Here is a 19,876-nt window from a genome sequence, read left to right on the forward strand (position 1 = left end):
CGTCTGCACATTCAATCACAGCATTTGGATATACAGATACCTGTTTGTACATATAGCTGTGATAATAGTATGCATCTATAACCACACAAATCTATACAAGCAGGGCCGGCTCTAGGTTTTTTGCCGCCCCAAGCAAAAAAAATTTTGGCTGCCCCCCACACACCCCTGCCTCCCCAGCTCTGGGCTCCCACCCACCAGTGCTGACTCCACCTGCTCCCCCCTCGCCTCCAGCCGGTCCGGCGCTGGCAGGGTTGGAGTAAGCAGCGGGGCTCCCGGGCCACGCCTCAGCCCAGGGCCCTTCCAGCCAGGGCTCCTGCCTCCAGGACTGGCCGGGATCCAGGAGGGCAGAGCTGGGGTACTGCCCCGGCAGGGGACTGAGGAGCTGGGGCAGGGTAGCCCCAGAGGGAGCGGAGCCCCGGAGAGTGGGACGCAGGCCCCACATGGCAGCGCCCCGGGCACCGGTCCCCACTATGGCCTTGCTGCTGCTGCTGCTCCTGGCCGCCCTGCCGCAGTCCCTAGGCAGCTCGGGCCACTTCGCCCAGCCCCGGCTGCGGCGCTGTGGGGCGGCCGCCCTGCGGCACCTGCAGGCAGCTCCCGCCGCCCGGTGGCCCCCAGCCCGAGTGTCCCACGCTCGGAGCCCGCTCAACCCAGCCACAAGGTGCGGGCGCTGCTCTCCGACACGAACCACAGCGGTCCCAGGGCGCCCCCCCCGCGCTGCTGCTGGCAGGGCTGGCTCTAGGCTTTTGCCACCCTAAGCAAAAAAAAACCAAAAACGATGGTCAGATTGCTGCCCCTGAAACTGTGCTGCCCCAAGCACATGCTTGGTTTGCTGGTGCCTAGAGCCGGCCCTGTATACAAGGTTTTACACAGGCAAGTGACCCCCACCTGAGGTTTGCCATTTTATCTTGATACAGTTATTAAAATCCAAGTTCTGACTGCAGATTGGCTCTTGGTGAAATGCTATGTGGGAAGACAGGGTTTTTAATTATTTAATGGAAAGATGAAAATATCCCTGTAAATGGAGATATGTTGGAGAAAATTGCCAGTATGTTTGTAGTACTAGTCCTGAGAATGGGATCTCTTGGAATGGTACAGTTAGCATCAGAAGTGCTGACTGGCTGCAACATCATACTTCTGGATACCGCCTTCCAGAAGAGGGACTCGTGTGGGTGACCCACTCACATCCTGGTTGTTCATCCTAGCCATGGGGAGATGCAGGGAGGTCCTTGGACAGGGATGCTGGCACCAGCTGGGTCTGGTTTTGACTGCAAAAACAATCCTTGACGTCTCCAGTGAAATGTAACCATTTTACAGTCTGAAGAAAATAAAACTTTCAAAGCCAAGCTGAAGAGGCGGATAAGGAGATATCTGAGGCTTGCCGGGCGAAAGAGGAGGCGGCAGGAATGAAAGGAAAGCATCTCAAAGCTGGGAGGGAGGACAAAAGGCCAACACCTCAGCAGTGATCACAGCCCCTCATTGCCACATTAGCAACATTATTCCATTTAGTAAACAGAGCCAGACGTGTTGGCACCTTCTCTCCTGGGACAATACAGCCTGTGCTTTGTTATAGGTTGTGAGTCCAGGGGGTGGCCTGAGGGTGTGTCTGGTTCATACAAAAACAGCAGTAGTATACAGAACACACCCACTGGATCCAGACAGGATGCTGATGTCTTTTTCTCCTGTGAAAGGTTGGGTTTAAAATAGCTTCCATGTCCTGACAACTATGTTTAATTTTTGCCTTTTTTTTTTTTTTTTTGCTAAAAGAATAATTGATGATATTGCTATAGCACTGTCAAGCAAATGGGCCTGTATCAAAACCCTTAATCTGGAGCCAAACTTTATCTCTGTAATGGGCAAAAACGAAAGCCCAGATCCAAATGCACTTGGCCTGAAGATTTATAATCCAAATTCAAACTTTCCTGAAGTTTGTGGAGTTTGAATCCTGGCCCACTATACAGCAAAATGCAGACTGTGGGTGGTTCTGATTCACTCCCATCTCTGCTGTTAGCTGTGGATCTCAAAGTGTGTTATCAAGGTTTATTATTATTATCCTCATTTTACAAATGGGGACACTGAGGCGGAGAAGAAAATCAACTTGGCCAAGTGACTGAGGCCTGGATCCACTTAAAAGTTAGATTTATATAGCTAAGTTGATCAGAGGTGTGAAAAATACACACACCCTGAGCATGTAGGTATGCCAACCTAACCCCCAGTGTTGATGCAGGTATGTTGGCAGAAGAACGCTTCCACTGACATAGCTACAATGAGTCGCAGAGGTGGTGTTTCTACACTGACGGAAAAACCTGTTCCATTGGTGTAGGCTGTGTCACTGCAGGGTTATGCCAGAATACTTACAGCGACCTAGCTATGCCAGTGTAGTCTCCATGGTGTAAACGTACCTTGAGTCAGTGACACAGATAAGAAGAGAGCCCAGATCCTCTGTCGCCCACTGCTGTGCTTTAACCACTAGACAATTCTTCCAAGACCCATTCCAAGCAGGACATATACAAGGTATCTGATGGGAGTTACTCACCCCAGAGGACCCTTCCCTTCACCTAACCCTTCTAGATGTGAACGGACAGCGCAATTTCTTCTAAAGCAACTTCCATTGTTTTCCTTAATAACCTAACACTGGTCCAGAGTCCATTGAGGTCAATGAAAAGACTCCTATTGACTTCTATGGGCTATGGATGCAGCCCTACACAGGGAGATTTGCCCAGTGCTTGGGCCATGTGTCCATAGCTTGGCTTGATACTGTCACTTCATGTTTAAGAACATAAGAACGGCCATAGTGGGTCAGATCAAAGGTCCATCTAGCCCAATATCCTGTCTTCCGACAGTGGCCAGTGCCAACACGTGCCCCAAAGGGAATGAACAGAACAGGTAATCATCAAGTGATCCATCCCCTGTCGCCCATTCCAAGCCTTGGGCAAACAGAGGCTAGGGACACCATCCCTGTCCATCCTGGCTAATAGCCATTGATGGACCTATCCTCCATGAACTTACCTAGTTCTTTTTTGAACTCTGTTATAGTCTTGGCCTTCAAGACAAGAAGTTCCTCTGGCAAGAAGTTCCACAGGTTGACTGTGCGTTGTATGAAAAAATACTTTTGTTTGTTTTAAACCTGCTGCCTATTAATTTAATTTAGAAAAGCATAAGGCTGGGTAGCTTTGAGGATTGGTACTGGGGTACAAAGCCTTGCACCACTAGGTCAGTGGATTGAAAACAGTCTGGGTTGGTGGTGATGAAAGTCACAATAGTCTAACAACTATTTGTTGGCTTGTGTGAAATGCTTTGGGGGTCTCAGACCAGTTCCTAATGGGAAGATGTCTGTACTACAATTGGCCTTACTTGTTTCGTTATTTTCATCCCTTCCTCTGACCTATTAACAGACCCACCTTCTACCTAGTGCTTCTGTTTCCCCTGATATATTTGTAAAAGGCCTCTCATTTTCCTTAATCCCTTTGGCTATAATTAACTCATTCTGCATTTTTGCTGCCCTTATCTTTTCCCTGCAAGCTTTAACTGACTGAATATTCTTGTTTGGTTGCCTCTCCTGTTCTCCATTTCCACTGAAGGTTTTCTTTTTAATCCTTAGATCTCTTAGCAGCCCTTGTGCTTTCTTATTTCTTGCATTCTTCTTCTTTTTTTCCCTATCCTGCATAAATTATTGTGCCATTTAGGATTCCCAGCCTCCTCCTACATTGGTGGATTTCAGTACTTCCTCTCACTGCACTTTACTCATGAGATTTTTAATTCCCCATCATTTACTTTCCCTTATTCTGCTGCATTATGTGGTTTTTATTCTTTGCTATGCTGAATTCATGTAGTTCATGGTCTCTGGTTCCAAGCTTTCGTATTATTCTCACATCCTCAATCAGTTCTTCTCTTTCACTAAAGTTCTTCGACTTTACATAAAATATCCAAAGTAAAAATTATGCTTTTTTTTTCATGAATCAGACAGAAAAGAGGAGTGAATCTGAATCCAGTCATATTTCAGGAAGGACAAATTTGAATCCCTAGCTCCAAACCTGCTCCTAGATAATACTTAGTCCTGCCACGAGTGCAAGAGACTGGACTAGAGGACCTCTCAAGATCCCTTCCAGTCCTACGATTCGATTATTCTAGTAGTTCCCAGGAATTCCTTGTCCATCCAGGAACTCCCACGAGCCCTTTTCTGTGCTCTTCAGCACAACCAAACTTTTCTGCACCTTTTGAAAAAAGGCCACTTGGTTTAATTTGCATTCAGGGCAAAGGTTCAATTCAGTTCTTCTTTTATCCCAGAGTGTTTTGTCCTTCACTTTAATAGCAGCATGGCCTAGTGGTTTGAGCTCTTGGGGCCAGGGACTCCTCAGTGCTAAGCCCTGCAGCTCTGCTAGTGACTGGGTGGGCAGGGGCCAGTCACTTGACCTCTCTGGAAAATGGCCGTGTTATACTTATCTCACAGGAGGGTCGTGTGGTTTAACTACCTAATGTGCATGTTATGCTTTGAAAATGTAGGCTAGGCTTCTCTGAGCCACCCAGGGGACTTGGACACCCATTTCCCATTCCCTGGGCTATAATGCTATAAGAGCTATATCACAGTCACATTGTGCCCTGATGTGTTACTCCCAACAAAGGCACTGAGGGTGCACAGCACAGGGTACAGGGCAGGACTAAGCCAGCCTTATGATGGGGCTTGATGTTAATGAATACTGAAACGGCTGGAGATGTAAACAAATGAGATTTTCCATCAGTGCCCACCAGGGCGCTCTCTCCTTTCCCTCCTTTTTGCCTTCCTCCCACCCCTGGAATCACCCCTCGCTCTTCCTTGGCTGCCTGAGTAGGCTCCAAGGAGAGCAGGGCAGCAGCAGCATGGGCCCTGCAGGTACACAAGGTAATTTGGTGGGTGGAGATAGTGATAAATAGCCCATTCTTTTGTCCCCATTATTTTGGTAACAGATGCTAAAAAGACCCCATTAAAGGTGAATTGCAGGTGAATGTGTCAGCCTGTTGGCAGCCAGAACCCTCCCTTAATTTCCCTCAAACAAGCCTTCTCCTTGTCAGGGTTGTAGGCCCACGAGCCTCTTGGGTTACTGCTGTGTGAAAGGAAGGGGCTGTCTCAAAATGCAATGCCAATCCCTCCCACCCACAAAGGAGCGGAGAGCGGCCCAGTTTCAGCCCACCCTGCGCTTCATTCTGCTCTCCGGGGCCCCATGTGAAAGGAGAACAGGCTTGTTCTCTGGTTTGAAGAGCAGAGAAAGGGAACTGAGTTTGCCATCTATTTTTTCCCCTTAATGTAATTATTCCAGTCTGCGCTGAGCACTCAACCCACTTATAAATATAAATGGAGGAAGAGAGAGTAGACAACTCCAGTCAGCCTTTGGAGCTGAGGCACTAGGAGTTCAGGGGCTGAGCTGCTTAGACAGCAAGTCTCTGAGTGAAAGAAATTATATTCATGACTGAGTTGGTGCGTGGTGCTGCTTCCATCCCCTTCATTAGATTCTAGTCTCTCTCTCGTGATCTCTTTCTCTCAGCCATCCACAATCACTTTGCTCCCATGTGATGATAATACTTAGCCCTTTTAATCTTCAAAGTACCTTACAAACATTAGCCAGTCCTCACTAGCCCCTTGGGAAGCAGGCTGGTACCATTATCCCCCTTTAACAGATGGAGAAACAGAGGCACACAGAGGTTCAGTGACTTGCCCAGGTCCATGCTAGGGCCAGAATTAGAAAGAATTCATGAGCTCCCAGCTCCCTATTCTTCATTCAAATCGCTAGCCCATGCTCTGAGCTTAAAACTCACTTTAGTTCTACCATTTACACAAAGAAGAGGGTGGGAGAAGAGATTAACCCTTATGTGATGGGGCGGGGGTGAAGTTGCTCTGACACTGAGCTGTCTGAGGTTATGTCTACACTTAAAATTCTACAGTGGTACAGCAGCACTATGCTGCCAGCTGTAGGGCTTCAGTGTAGACACCACCTATACCAATTGGTGGGGTTCTCCCTTCAGTGTACGTAATCCACCTCCCCGAGAGGGGGGAGGTAGGTCAATGGAAGAATTCTTCTGTCGACTTAGTGCTGTCTACATGGAGACTTAGGTCAGCTTGATAATGCTGCTCAGGGGTGTGGATCATTCACACCCCTAACTGACATAGTTAAACTGAGCTCATTTTCTAGTGTAGACCAGGCCTCAGCTTGGTAGTTTTTCATGACTAGAAGGGTTATTTTATTTGCCACCCCTTGCAATAATTGCCCCTTTCAACCTAGGACCATTTTTGCCTCTTTATAGACCCCCACTTCAGACGTTGTTGTCTGGCTCCTGCGCTGTGGTTCATCAGTGGCAGAGCGGGGGATGGAAGAAGGACAAGGGGAGTTGCTTTACAAAAGAACATGAAAACGCAGTCATCTGGGGCCTGAGCATGTTGGCGGCTTCACGGCTTCTGCCGCCTGATCCACCTTTCCAGACACGCATGAGGAGACTTCTGAGAAACTGCCCTGGGCTGGCCCTCAGCCCTTTAACATAACCTCAGACACACATTCTCACATTTTCTCCCCACCCTAACCACCAGAAACCATGTCAGCTCCCCCCCTCCCCGCCCCACTATCACACTTTCACAAAAGAGATTTCTTTCCTTAGCTGTGGGGGAGGAGGTGAGAGTTAGGGGACATAAGGCTGCAAATTCCTCAGCTAAATATCTTCCCTCGCAGGAAGTTCCCTTTCCCCTCTTGTGTCCCAGCCTGCCAATCCTGCTCTCATTACCAGGGCTCCAAGCTGAAACTTGAACAGAAAGGACTAGGTCACCAGGTGCAGCACAACAGCACTTGGTACACCTTGAGAAGGGGTCACACCACTTTTCCATTCGTTCTACAGGCGCTGACTTTCGGTTTTGCTGGTGGGTGCTTTTGGGGCAGGAAGAGGCGGAGCAAGGGCGGGGTCTGAGGCGAATCAGAGGCAGGAAGAGGCGCAGTGTGGGTGGGGCCATGGAGGGGCCTTGGGGTGGAGCACGGACAGGGCCATGGTCCAGGTGCTGGTGGCCCCCCACTTCTCGGGAGCTTCCGGTGGCAGCGCTCCAAAGGCAGCAGGCCAGCGTGCCTCCAAAGAGAGCTGTGCTGCATCCAGCATTTCTTGCTCCTTTTGGGGAGGCTTAGCCTCTCCAAGACTCTTATACCTCCTGCCCTTGCTGTGGCTTGTTGGGGGCCCCCCACCCCCTTTTTTTTTTTTTTTTGGTGGGTGCTTGAGTCCTGGAGCACCCACAGAGTCGGCGCCTATAATCTGTTGGCATTAGAGCAGCCTCTGGGCTGCTCTAATTCTTGATGGCTGATAACTGCTCCCAAGGAGCCACTTCACTGCCAGGATCACTGGAACATATTGTGCTCTGGCTCTACCACTGCTGCCCTGAAGCTATCCGTCTCCTTGCCTCCAGCCATCTCTGGAATGCCTCCTATGCCAATGAGGGTGTGGGGGGAGGGGACCCGCTTTACACTAGTTGTATGCTAGGGGAATCCTCAGATGCTGCCTTAAGGCAGGTTTAAGTCCCCTTTGTGCAGCTGGAGCAGTGCAAAAGGGACTCCAGAGGAGCTGGCCCATAATTCTGTTGTGCGTAGGGTGACCAGATGTCCCGATTTTATAGGGACAGTCTCGATTTTGGGGTCTTTTTCTTATATAGGCTCCTATTACCCCCCCACCCCGTCTCGATTTTTCACACTTGCTGTCTGGACACCCTAGTTGTGCGTTGCAGACTGTATTTGGTACTTAGAGGCCAATTCATATAGAATTAATGAATTGTGCAGTGTAAATAGTGCGAGTATTATTCTTCCCACTGAAGAAATAAAAGAAGCGGTTAAAATAGAGTCAGACTCTGAAAAGCGACCCTCCCAAACTAGTATTGTGGGGTTCCATGATTATTTTCCATCAGTCACTCCAGATTATATGTGCTTAGTTTGCAAGTAATTTGATGGTGCTTCTAACCAGTTCTTACCAGCCCTGCTAACTCAGCCTAGGGTTTCAAAGTCGAGATGGATTTCTTGATGATGTAGGTGCCAGAAGAGAATCCAGCTCAGTCTCCCATTTCTGTGCATGGCACTGCAGGGATAGGGAGGCAGCACAAACCTACCTTAGTACAGCAAGAAAAATATGACTGAATGAAAAATAGACTTTGTGCTAATCCAGGTGGGGGAGGGGCCTGTGTACTAGAGTTCAGGACCTCGTGGCTGCAGCCCAAACCCTTTGGAGAGGATGTTTGCTTTTACAGAACATTTCCCAAGGCGTCCAAGGACTCACTGAAACCCACAAAGCCTCCTCTGAAACCACGACTTCTGACAAAAGAGGAAGAAAGAGTCCACAGCAGAGCTCGGAGAATATTAAATCTTGCAAAATATATTTCTCTATATATAGTCAGTTTTCTTCAAGGGCTTGTTTGGAGTTGGGCCTAAGAGTGAAAGTGGCCTCAGCAAGGGCAGTGTGGAAGCAGTGAGTTGAGACAGGAGTGGCAGCGGCTAGGCCACATTACGCTAAGGAGCAGAATGCAAAGATGGGTTTGCAAAGAAAGTGATCAGGGGGAGGGATAGCTCAGTGGTTTGAACATTGGCCTGCTAAACCCAGGGCTGTGAGTTCAGTCCTTGAGAGGGGCCATTTATGGATCTGAGGCAAAAATCTGTCTGGGGATTGGTCCTGCTTTGAGCAGGGGGTTGGACTAGATGACCTCCTGAGGTCCCTTCCAGCCCTGATATTCTATGATTCTCAGTAGGCCACATTTAGGTAAACATAGGCTGGGTCTACACTACAGCGGGGGTCCGACCTAAGATACGCAACTTCAGCTACGTGAATACCGTAGCTGAAGTTGCGTATTTTAGGTCGGCTTACCTGGCGGTGAGGACGCGGGAAAGTCGACCGCTGCCGCGCTGCCTCCGACTCCGCTGCCACCTCTTGCCGAGGTGGATTTCCGGAGTCGACGGCAGAGCGATCAGGGATCGATTTTACCGCATCTTCACTAGACGCGGTAAGTCGATCCCCAATAGACCGATTGCTACCCGCCGGATCGGCGGGTAGTGAAGACATGCCCATAGCTGGGAGCAAGGGAGTGCAGCTCCCTTACAAGCCACTGAGCCAAATTCAGCAGTGATGTGACCAGAGGTGTAAAATGTAGGGAGTACATTGGCCAGAAAATTTGTGCAAATGAGAGAGCAGCATGACTTGCATCCATTTTATATTCAGAGAGTGTGCAAAAGGAGTGTAACCAGGGAACTAAGGGGGTAGCAGGAAAAGGAACTAAATGGAGAGTGCAAAGTAAAGCACGCTTCCTGACACATTTGCTTGTGCCAGCACCATCACCAGCCCTCCTGGGATGAAATTCAGCCCAGCACAACCGGCTACAACTGCTGTTGACTTCAGTGGGTGCGTTCATTTATAGGGGGGCTGAATTTGAGACCTGACTCTGCGAGTTGCAGAGTGCCCAGCCTTCCCTTTGATTAACTGGGAACTTGGAGTGCTCAGCACCTGAAAGGAGGCACACTAAGCATCACCCAGTCAGGCCCTTGGTCCCTATAAAATGCCAGATCAGTGCACAACTGTACCACGTCACCACCTGTTACGAGATGGATTGTGTCTGGCCCTCCATAGACTTGCAAAGAGACAAGAGAGTGCAAGAAGTCTGTGCCCTAACAGTTCCTGTAGGAGTAAGTGCCTTGTTTGAAACAATCTGCTGGCCAACAGGGTTGGAACAGACTTTAGTAACATGCATGTAGCACAGTGTGCAAGCTCAGCTTCAAGCTGAAATCCTTGGGACTTTACCTTTTCAAAGCACTGCACTAACCTGAACTAATTAATTGGTACAACTCCCTGGAGGGAGATGGGGTAGACGAGTATTGATTGTTCCCATTTTACAGAGGGGAAAAGCAGAGACGCTAGGTGGCTTGTCCAAGAAGCAAGACACTGGCAGACCTAAGCTCTAGATCACAGTAGAATCCCCTTTAGAATTGCTTTAGAATCTCTGAGACAATTAAATGAGCTGTTGATCTCTGCCGTCATCCCATTGCTAGTGAGCTAGGTGTCAACAACACAGAAAACCGCCTACCCCAGATATGGCCTCAAACTCAGCAGAGACAGACAGCTGATTGGGCCATGGAGACTGAACTCCCCTCTAGTTCTTAGTGAAGATCCCTCAAACAATGGGTTGAGGCATGTTGGCAAGAGGTAGTGTGTATGGGGAAACTTGCCCTGCTGTTGCCCGTGCTAGACCTGCTCTGGGGATAAACAGAGGACACGGATCTGCAGGTTTGCTAGTTCCTCACCTTTCACCAACATAAAATTCACTTTGAAACCATTAAAATAAAACTGTTACAGAGGAAAGGACAAATAGAAAAAGCAATACATAATGTAGAGATGGGGGTCACGTCTTTATGTCATTCATAACTAGCAGGATTCAGCTCGACTAGCGTTCATAGAATCATAGGGTTGGAAGGGACCTCAGAAGGTCATCTAGTCCAACCCCCAACTTTTTTTTTTGGCCCCAGATCCCTAAATGGCCCCCTCAAGGATTGAACTCACAACCCTGGGTTTAGTGGGCCAATGCTCAAACCACTGAGCTTTCCCCTCCCCCCGAAAAGCTCCCACACCCATCCCTGGGTGGGCTCAAACCACCAACCTTTCGGTTAACAGCCAAATGCACTAACCGAGTGCGTTCTTATTGCTGCAGGACCAACAGCAGTTTCTGGCAATGCTATCAGCAGCCCTCACTCTTCAGGCTCCTTTGACTTTCATTATGCCTCTGGAGAACAGGACCCTGGTTAAAACCCTGGATCTGCCACTGATAAACCAGCTCTACTATTCACTACCCAGTGAATCGAGACAAACATACTATCCCACAGGCTAGGGATGCCCTTCTGATGTATTACCAGTGGGGGTATCTGTCATGAGATCAGTGCCTGCCCTTTTCCACATCACAGTGGGACAACACCTGCCCACTAGAGAACAAAGGGGAAACCTGATGTGAGAGGAAAAAACAGAATTCTCCCCAGAGAGGCAGGGAATCCCCTTCTGATTGGAGAGCCTCTTCCTCTGCCCAGTTAGTTTGCCAGCCGGCAGTAAATGTATTGACTGTTAGTTAAAAACCAAACAAAAAACCATGTCAGTGCAAATGACAAAATCACTGAGAAACACATGTATTGGGTCTGATTCTGCTCGCCCATATCCCCATGCAAACTAGGAGGACTTCTGTTGAAATTGGCAAAGAGACAGTGGTGAAAAAACAGTGTAAGCGAGAGGAGAATCTGCCTTTTATTTTTTACAGTTGTGTACTATTATTATTATTATTATTTATATTACCGTAGCATCTAGGAGGCCTAGTCAAGGACCAGAACCCCATGTGCTAGGTGCTGCACAAACACAGAATAAAAAGATGGTTTCTGTCTCAAGACCTTACAATCTCAGTATAAGACAAGAGACAACAGATGGATACAGACAGACAGGGGAGTTACAAGGAAACAATGAGACACCAGTGGGCAGCATGATAAACAGTGATCTCGGCACACCAGCCATCCAACTGTTGTCAAGTTTTTTTGTAGGCATCATGGCAGAGGTGAGTTTTAAGGAGGGATTTCAAACATGATGTAACTTTTGGCGAGTAATTCAAATATGAGTGCAAGAGGGCACCTGCAAAAACTTGCTTAAAAAACCCCCATGTGCTACCCTCATCCTCCAATGCATACGGCCATTTCCTGCACATTTTTCTCAGGCATCAATGTTTGAAAATGTGGCATTCTATGCAGAGATCCTGCATGCATTTTATCTTGGCATTTAGACACTCATCGCTCTGGGATTAGGGGACTTTATTCTGTGAATTAACATTTCCATTCCCTCTATTTAACACTTTTCTTCTGAGGATTGGGGTGGGGAGGCAGTCTTCACATTCCTGACTGAACTGTAAGGACTCCAAATCCCCCATATTATATCCCTCTTCCCTTGAGGCCTCATGATAAAGCTTCCTCCAGTCCAGCTGAGGATTCAAGATGGATACCCTCCAGAGTCCCTCTATACCACTTCTTGCTAATCCAGAGTAGTCACTGCACACTTCTAGGAGACTTTCCTTTCTCTCCCCTGCCCATCAGCAGATGAGTGTTCTTGCCTGTGTAGAACCCTCAACCACAACCCAGGGACAAGTAACCAGGACTGACCACTCAAACCCAGCATTCCTGCATGGTATTGCTAAGGTTTAGGTCACAGGTCACGTCGTGCCCTCCTTTTCTCTTTCCTTTTCCCTTTTTCAATCTTGATTTTGTGTGGCCCAGGCCACTGATGGTTCTCCAACGCAGTGGTGATTAGGACAGAGTCAAATCCCCATCTGAGGATGGGTATAGACTGCAGTGAGCAAGTAAAGGAGGTGTCCATCTCCCCGCTGCCACGCCTGGTGTGTGTGTTTCCATTAACCCTGTCGGCAGTGTGCATTGCAGGGTTATGTTTGAAGGAGGGATAACATGCACTCAGCTTTCTTCAGTCCTGGAGAAGAAAAGCAGATGGGGTGGAGGGGTGCCTGTGTCCTAATTTCTTTTGTGTTTTTGTGATGCTGAGGGAGTTGCAAATCTAGAATCTGAGCAAAGCTTATACGCAATGGAGTCTAGCCTGTGTCCAGAAACTACATCTTTAGTTTCAGTTAGAGATCTTCTTCTTCATATTCCCCTCCTAAAAAACATTGCTGTGCAGTGTTCAAACAGCTGCCATGTTCCACCCCAGAGAGGGCTGTATTTCAATGGTGGGTAATGTGATCCCTATATGTATAGTCTGTAAATCACTTCTGAATCCTTCCTGAAAAGAAAAAGCTGCTATAAAATAAACATTTTTTTTAAATTATATCTGCCTAAGAAATGAAATAGCCTCCTTTCTCACTGATTGGGCTTGAGTTCAAAACCCTTCCCATCCCTATAGCCTGGAAACATCCCAATGCAATCCCTGATACTGCTTTGCTTTATCACCTCCATAGGAAGCAATACACAGTCACTTCAATCCCAGTCACCTTTTTCTCCTCCTCCCCCCCTTCCTGGGTTCTCTCCCCCCCTCCACTGAAGCCCAACATCTGCCCATCTATTGTTCGTCACAGACATTAACCTCATCCCCTTTCTTGAAACAGTCTCAACTTAACCACAAGAGAAGCATAAAAGAGGCCCTTCCCCGAGCCACTCCCTCATCTGAAACCCCGAGTGTCCGTTTCAATAGATCACACACTTTGTCTGGCGTTGCTCCGGGCAGGCCTGAAAGGCACTGGGCCTTGGGTCTTGGCCTCCATCAGCTGAACTATTTCCTGTTGAAGGTTACTCACTTCCTGTTTTCTGTATTTAGACAATCTGAGTCTATAGGGAGGTTTTGATTTGTTGTAAACTTCAGCTGCTTTAAACGTTAAATTGGTGGGGGAGGGCGAGGCTGGAGACAAATTAGTGCTATTTAATACTGATGCTGTTTTCGCTCAGGGTTTTATAGTGACCACCAACGCATGTGAAAGGAAGGTCAAGGGATGACAGCATGGGACATGGAGACAGGGCTGCTTCACAATGGGCTTGGGCTGAAATCTTTTACTGTGCGTGTATGGGGCAGTTGGGGGTGGGGTACGTGTGGGGGGGTGTTGATACACTCCAATGACTAATCGCTCTGATGTGTCACTTTTGCCACAGACAGCTGTACAGAAAGGCTAACGGCAGTGCAACAGTTATGCGGGGAAGCATGGGAGGAGCCTGACCAGCCTAAGAATATTAATACTGGGCCCTTTTTTAGTGCCTGGCAGATGAATACCTCAAAGCAGCCCACGGACTTTTATTTATTATTTGTTTTCACTTGCCCAGATGTCTGCTTAGACACTCAGGCATATAAAAAGGTCACACACATACCCCGTGAGGTAGGTCATTATTAGTATCCCTATTTTACAAATGGGGAAACTGAGGCACAGAGGGATGCAGTAACTGCCCAAGCTCATACAGCAAGCCAGTGCTGGAGTCGGATAGAATCCAGGAGTTCTGACTCTGTCATCTGGACTAACCAGATAGCACTCTCTCTCCTAACATACATTAGTCATGAAAAGAGTTCTGCAATGAAAGCATTTATTCTGGCCTGAGGAAAGCTGTACAAAGCTGCTCAGCTCAAGATGGACCCACTGCATGCTGGGACATGTAGTTTCCCTGGGCTGCACTCTAGGATGTCTTCAGTCTGCTCTATTTTATTCAATTTCACTGTAGCCCTTCTGGCTACTGGCCATTGTGGCCCTTAAAATGTGGATGAATTTATCATAGAACTATACAAGGTCATGAAAGGGAAAGAATAAATTAAGGTCAATAATATATTATGGAGGTAGTAAATGTTTCAAAATGTTAGAGTGGAACCATGCTAGGGATGAGCCTTGAAACATTCCAGCAAAATATTCTGCTGGAATAGGGAGCGAAATGCCAGAGTGGCCAGGTGGAAGAATGGATGAGATGGCTAAAGATAAAGATCTGATCGACAACCAGAAGAGATAATCTAATCCCATCCTTCAACTCTCTATACCCCAGGGAAAGAAATCTGCCATAGCAGAGTCTCAGCCTTCTCCTCCGCAACCAGTAGGCAAAGCAGAGTCAAACTCCAAAGCAGACTCGGGCGCCACGAAAGAAGCTGAAGAAGACTCACGGTGAGGAACAGAAATGTTTAGAAGAAACAAGAGCCCAAATCATGCCTGACATAAATGGGCCCAGCTCCTGTAGATTTAAATCGCCTTATGCCAGAGCTAACGGTTGTTCAAGAAGTACACTGCAGTGAAAAAAACCAAACCATGCAGAGAAAACGTGTGCAGAATATATTTAGGTCACTGTCTTTTCATTTGTGTTGTTATACCGGGGTTAAGTTCATCCTCTTCTAATTTTTCTCTTTTGTTTAGAAGCCCTAGTGGTACCAATCTTTGGTGGAATACCGGTTCCCGCTGTGGATCAGCTGTTCCGTAGCATGCAGGAGACGCTGGGGGAGGGGGGAAGGAGCAATGCCAGGGTGCACTTTGGGAAGGGGCGGAACGGGGTGGGAAGAGGCAGGGTGGGGGCGGGAAGAGATGGGGTGGGGCCTTGCGGGAAGAGGTGGAGTGGGGCTGGGGCTTGGGACGGAGCCGGAGGGGAGCACCCCCCAGCACATTAGAAAGTCGGTGCCTATGCCTCTCAGGTAGACAGCGCTATGTCGGGGGGAGAGCTTCTCCCGCCAACATAGCTACTGCCTCTCAGGGAGACGGATTAACTACGCTGATGGAAGAGCTCTCTCCCCGCAACTTAGAGCATCTTAATTAAAGCTCTACAGCACCACAGCTGCACCATTGCCATGTTTTAAGTGTAGACTTAAATCTCAGTTAGCTCTTTATGTTTTGCACGTGCAATAATTGCATATACTGCCAGCACAGAAATGCACGCAAACTTTAGGTGCACAAGTGCATAACTGAACTTCTGGGGGGGGAAATGTAGGTTTTTTTCATTTCAGTACTTCCAGGATTGTACTCATTTTTATTGCCCTTCCCTGAATTCCCTCTTATTTATTGATGTCTTTCTACTTCTTAGAAAGTAGGTCCACCGACTGCACCTAGAATACTGCATAGAGTTCTGGGAATCTCACTTACACCAAATTAAATCAGGAGTAACTCCAGTGAAGTGAATGGAGTTACACCAGTGCAAAACTGGTGAGAATGAGACGAGAATCCAGCTCAAGGCTATTCAAAGCCAATGAAGTTCCTAAATAGGCACAAAACAGAAATCCTGATTCTGAGGTCAGAGCCATTAGATCCAACACAACCTTGTTTCCAGTCATATCAATGTACTTAAAGAACCATCATTTAATGTCACTTAGAAATGTTTATTTGCAGGCACCAGATGGCTCAGGGAGTTGGTATAACAAAGCATTTCACTTCTAGGTCATGCATTCTAATCCAGTCCAGGTTGGTAATAAATGAACTTTATCACCTGATGGCTGTTTTGTATCCTGTGTGGTGGTTCTCAGCCCAGTTCCTAGTGAAAAGGACCTAGGGGTTACAGTGAACGAGAAGCTGGATATGAGTCAACAGTGTGCCCTTGTTGCTAAGAAGGCTAACGGCATTTTGGGCTGTATAAGTAGGGGCATTGCCTGCAGATCGAGGGACGTGATCATTCTCCTCTATTCAACATTGGTGAGGCCTCATCTGGAATACTGTGTCCAGTTTTGGGCCCCACACTACAAGAAGAATGTGGAAAAATTGGAAAGAATCCAGCAGAAGGCAACAAAAATGATTAGGGGGCTGGAGCACATGACTTATGAGGAGAGGCTGAGGGAACTGGGATTGTTTAGTCTGCAAAAGACAAGAATGAGGGGGGATTTGATAGCTGCTTTCAACTACCTGAAAGGGGGTTCCAAAGAGGATGGAGCTAGACTGTTCTCAGTGGTAGCAGATGACAGAACAAGGAGTAATGGTCTCAAGTTGCAGTGGGGGAGGTTTAGGTTGGATATTAGGAAAAACTTTTTCACTAGGAGGGTGGTGAAGTACTGGAATGGGTTACCTAGGGAGGTGGTGGAATCTCCTTCCTTAGAGGTTTTTAAGGTCAGGCTTGACAAAGCCCTGGCTGGGATGATTTAGTTGGGGATTGGGTCCTGCTTTGAGCAGGGGGTTGGCCTAGATGACCTCCTGAGGTCCATTCCAACCCGGATAGTCTATGATTCTATGAATAGGAATTCACCACAAAATCTATGCACACGGGCTGGCACTGATTGGCCCCCTTTTTGATAACGCCAGCAGAATGGCAGAGGTCTGAATGGACCATGGAGACTAAATTCCTTTCCTACCCTCCAGGTCAAGGTCACAGTGTGGGGGAAGTTTGTCCTGTCACTGGCCATGTGGAACCTCTGTGGGGAGAGAGGATTTCATTATTCACGTCTGTCAGTCTGACACCTTTCACCAACATAAAATCCATTTTTAAAAATAAATAAAGAGAGAAATGTTTAATTGTGATTGATATATACATGCTGTACGGTAGGAACTTTCCATACAATCACAGATAAGGACGTCAGAATTAGTATCTGTTTCCTAGTTTTTTAGTTATAAGCAATAAATGTTTGACAAGCCAGTAAATAAAAAAATTCTCCTGTGGCCATGTACAGGTCACCATGATGCTTAAGAAGTTTGCATAATTTATACCATATTTGCCACTAAAGAATGAATATTAACCCTTTGTGCTGCTATAGGAAAACAGTGAAGTCATTTGGGGAAAGGAAAGATTAAGTCAGAGAAACGCTATCATTAAAAAAGCAATCTTTAAAAATAGAAAATGTTTGAGCAAAAGCTTGAGCAGAAATCTCAGCAAGTAGGCTACCTTTTCCAGCTTCCATTCTATTTATTTTGTATTTGGACATCAAACACTCCCTGTAACCTAATCTCCTTGGCTTTTGATGTGGCCGTAGAGACATGACAATTAAGCGCGGCTTAAAACAATAATCCCAACAATAGGAACCAAAGGCAAGTAATGTCAGGGCTCCCCATCAATGAGAAGTTGTCCCCCAGTGTTCGGTTGAAATGAAATGAGTTTAAATCCAGATTTGTTGCCTTGATATCTACTCTGTGCTTATACTTAGTATCTAACTTTACATATTTACTCAGTTTTCATTCCCTGCTATTTTGTTTTCTTCCACTGTGTAAAATATCTCAAGATATCATGGTACAGAAAGACATTTTGATCTTTCACAGATTAGTGCCACTTTATGGAAACAGGATTATTTATTATTTGTGTCACAGTCACAATCAAAGGCCCCAGTCAGGAGAAGGAGCCTCTTGTGCTATGCACTTTACAAAATAAGAAACGTGGTCCCTCTCCTGAAGAGCTTACAATCTAGGCCTGGGTTCTGCAAGCTGATCTATGAGGGCACACACAGGGATTGGTTTGTGCAGTCAATTACTGAACCAGACCTAGTCTAAGGGCTGATCTATACTGAGGGGGGGAGAGAGGGATTGATCTAAGTTACGCAACTTCAGCTACATGAATAACGTAGCTGAAGTCGACGTACTTAGATCTACTTACTGTGGTGTCTTCACTGCGGTGTGTCAATAGGAGATGCTCTCCCGTCTATTCCCCTTGTGCTTCTCGTTGAGGTGGAGTACTGGAGTCAACGCTAGAGCGATCAGCGGTTGATTTATTGTGTCCATACTAGATACAATAAATCGACCCCCGCTGGATCGATCACGGCCCATCGATCTGGCCGGTAGTGTAGACAAGTCCTTATAAGAAACAACAAGGGTGTGTTACAAATAATAGAAGCTAATAGCTCAGTGCTTCTAAATTGTAAAGTGTTGTTTTAAATAATATTAGCTCTCCCCATTCTCCCCTCAGCCTAACTATCATCAGCTGGCTGAATTCTTGCAGACATCAGAGCAAGATGGGTGTGTTATGGTTTCAAAGGGAAAAGCTTCTAGATATAACCCAATTTTAGACCTGTTTTATGGTTGGCTTGTTTCTTTTTAAATAGAAGTTGCAAAGTAAACTTGAATTGTATCTGTGCCCATAAACCACTTTTTATTGGTGTTTGCGTTAACCCTTGCTAAGCAAGTTAGAAAGGTGACTAACACACTTGAAATGAGGCAGGAAAGCCTTGTATCTGTTACTTGCACTTGTCTAATTTGCCTGAGTGTTCTTTGTATCATCTGGCATCCTTTATTTACTAACACGGCCCCCTTGGAGAGCCAGAGGGGAGATTGCAGGGTAAAAGAAGCAATGATGGGAAATATATGTATTTTCAAAAGTTACTTTTCTTAAACTGTAAACAATTATACTCAAGCCTGTTTCCACTGAAATGAGGGCCAAAAACTCCCCCAGCCTCAGCAGGAGCAGGGCCACGTCTTTCATTTGGTTTTAACATTCTGCTTTACCTGGAGGGGTGCTGACCCCCTTGCCTCACCTATGGAAGTCAAGGGGGGGTTGCAGATGCTCAGCATGTCTTGCTCTAAGTCCCCAGATGAGTGCCTTAGATATGTCAGGATCAGCCAACTGGATTAAAACAGCCCTCAAAATTGTAACCTTGTGACAGCTGGTTGGTGGCCTGGGTGAAATGTGTTGCCACCTTAGTCCTAGTGCACAGGTGTCAGTCACACAAACCCAACCCTGCCTCCCAACACATCATCACAGTTGGCACTAACTGTGCCCCTGGTTAGCAGTCTCCATAGACTGAGCAGGCCAGAGGCTGAACTCTCCTGCTATCCCTAGTGGGGTCCTGCAGCCCTGGGGCAGGGGTGAGGCACCACAGTAGAGCAGTATCTCAGAGAAGCGTTCCCTTCTGTTGCCTGTTCTAGGGACACAGAGAACTTCAGTATCTAGGGCTATCAAACTTAGGCCCTGCTTTTGCTCCCATTTAAGCCAATAGCAAAAGAACAGAACAAAACCAAACTAAACCATTGGCTATCCTTGAAGCAAAATGCTGCCCTTGTTCAGCATCAATTTCACTTTTAAAAGGATTTATTATTTTAAACTTTAAAAATCAGTTTCTTGTTAGAGACACTGGTGTTGTGCTAAACTGGTTTAGAGTCTTTAATACATTATGATAAAATATGACCCTGAGAATGCTCCATGGTATGTGAACATTCAACAGGTTGTTTTTATTTCTCTAAACCAGGGGTTGGCAACCTTTCAGAAGTGGTGTGCCGAGTCTTCATTTATTCACTCTGATTTAAGGTTTCGCGTTCCAGTAATACATTTTAACGTTTTTAGAAGGTCTTGTTCTATAAGTCTATAATATATAACTAAACTATTGTTGTATGTAAAGTAAACAAGGTTTTTAAAAATGTTTAAGAAGCTTCATTTAAAATTAAATTAAAATGCAGAGCCGCCCTAACCGGTGGCCAGGACCCGGGCAGTGTGAGTGCCACTGAAAATCAGCTTGCGTGCCGCCT

Source organism: Terrapene carolina, unplaced genomic scaffold (genome assembly GCF_002925995.2).
Source record: "Terrapene carolina triunguis isolate 2854851 unplaced genomic scaffold, T_m_triunguis-2.0 Scaffold89, whole genome shotgun sequence".
NCBI classification, from domain to species: domain Eukaryota; kingdom Metazoa; phylum Chordata; order Testudines; family Emydidae; genus Terrapene; species Terrapene triunguis.